Raw genomic sequence first — 2,185 nt, 5'->3', positions numbered from 1 at the left:
AATTAAAAGTTAAAATTTAAAGTCTTGTAAAATTGGAAATAAACTATGCATTGATATTAAATATGATAAACATAAAATTGGAAATTGAAAAATGTCATGATCGATTACAACGAAAATGTGCCTTTGAAAATGAGTTAGAATTGGTTTTTGAATCGCCAGTACTTGTGCACTTACTCTGGTTTCAGTGCGATGTAATTATTATTCTGTGCTGAAAGTTATCTTTTTTTTGAAGTATATTTTTTCTAAAATATGTCTATGTAGGGGAATTTAATTAAATTTAATCCATAATAAGGTTAAGTCCTATTAAAAGATTTTTGGACCTTAAAGATCAACATCTGTCCCAAGTGGAGAGGAGGTTTAACACCAGACTTAAAATTGTGCAGGTAAAAAAAGGACAACTTTAAAAAGTGACTCAATTTCTGTATAATACGTTTTATTGTGATTAGTGACGTTTTTAGGAAGATGATCTGTAATTTCATGGGTTTAGAATTCTTATGCACTTCTTTTGCATTTTGCAAATGTACATCTAAGATCCAATATTTTCCACAGGGTAGTAAAAGCAAACTTTTTAAAAATAAATTTGATTTATATATATAACCAATAAGCAATAACCAATCTTAATAAAACGATTGAACATGTTGTCGACTTATTTTAAGAAGATATGCATATATATATATATATATGTGTGTGTGTGTGTACTGTATTTATTCTTTCAAACCTTGGCTTTTGAATTCATTTGTTTAAGTTAAAATAAGTTTTTACTTTAGGAAAAACTGAGAAAATCTGAGGAAGAAACAAAGAGATTAAAAGAAGATCGAAATATAGAAGTAAGTTTTCTTTAAAACATTTACTTTTTTTTAGATAAACAAAATCCTTAGGAAAGCAAACTTGTGCTGTAGCCTGTAATTGTTTTTTTTTGACGTTTATGTAACTTATTTTTTATCGGTTAAGATGTTTTTAATTGAAGGCTTCAAAATGTGAGAGATGTAAAAAACCTTTTTTTTATTTGTGAGTATTGTCCTCTTTACTATATAACGTGAAGGAAAAGTAAATTGCATGACGGATTTAAATTTTATATGTTTTCAATCATAACTCCTTTTTTGAAGAAAAAAATGTTTAAATTTCTATTATGTAACTTGATAAATTTGCTTTTCTCATACTTGGGCAGAAAATCCAAGCTAGAGGAGTGACGAGATTACAAAGGCATATCACTAAGTTTACCTTCTCCTTCTATCTATTTTAAGATTTAAAATAATTAAAGGGAGTGTTCGGAAAAATAGATCGAATAAAAGATGAAAATTTTCCCGGTAGTTTTTTAAGTTTTTGTATAAAAGGAATTTCATATACCCATTCTCATATTTTATTTCATATTTCATGTCATTAGAGTGGAATTTAGAAAATCCTTCGGTATGAATTTTGTCAGTCCCTTTCAGCCTGAAAAGGAGTTCAAAGTGTACAAATCATGTAAATGTTCACAAATTATATGCAGTAGAGTACATTAATACAGTATGTTCCCTAGACTATTTCAATTTCGAATTTTTTAAAGCTGTTAAATAAACTTTATAAAATGAATAAGGTGAATAAAAAACATCATTTGATTTAAAGTTATAGCGGAAAATCATCGTTTGTAAAGTGAAAGGCATAGAGTCTATGAAATGATCATTGGTCAATTATGAAACCAGCCTATTTCATAATTTGGTTTTCTTTTAATATTAATTTTAGATTTTCTATTAAATGATGTTCCAGGGCCCAATAGGTTATATAGCACAAATATGTGAAGTACAACTGCAGTATGGAAACAGTACAACAAAATGGGCGTTTTACTCTTTTTTCTAGTAAATTCCTCTCTAATATATATTCTATATTCTATATGTTTAGGTGTCTACTCTGAAAAAGGCCGGGGAGGAGAAAGTGAAAGAATTGCTGAAAACAATTAATACCATGAAGGAGGAGGAAACTAGAGTTAAAACCAACATGGTAAGGGAACTTTTTCAGAAAACATTAATCCGTATCTTTAGCAGTTCAACGGATTCCGTCCGGGTCCATTTTTCATAAGATATCCCAAAAATTCAAGTCAGCTGTTTTTCACGTATGAAGTTTCCATAAGAATATCAAGTTTAAACACCTTAGATTAACAATATTTTATACAAAAGATCTGACCTTTGAATGCAAAAGATTATTGTTA

The 2,185-nt window shown here is 28.4% G+C and overlaps 1 long non-coding RNA gene across 1 annotated transcript; it reads left to right on the top strand.

The window, feature by feature from the left end:
- Positions 1–322: 322 nt before the first annotated feature.
- LOC111710239 (uncharacterized) lies at positions 323–1,980 on the top strand. The gene is made up of 3 exons (XR_002767020.1): positions 323–383; positions 768–827; positions 1,879–1,980. It is a non-coding gene; the product is annotated as an uncharacterized LOC111710239 (long non-coding RNA).
- The last annotated feature ends 205 nt before the right edge of the window (positions 1,981–2,185 follow it).

This window comes from Eurytemora carolleeae, unplaced genomic scaffold (assembly GCF_000591075.1).
Source record: "Eurytemora carolleeae unplaced genomic scaffold, Eaff_2.0 scaffold93, whole genome shotgun sequence".
NCBI classification, from domain to species: Eukaryota; Metazoa; Arthropoda; class Copepoda; order Calanoida; family Temoridae; genus Eurytemora; species Eurytemora carolleeae.
The sequence above is the reverse complement of the archived record's forward strand: the minus strand, read 5'-3'. Positions and strand labels throughout refer to the sequence as shown.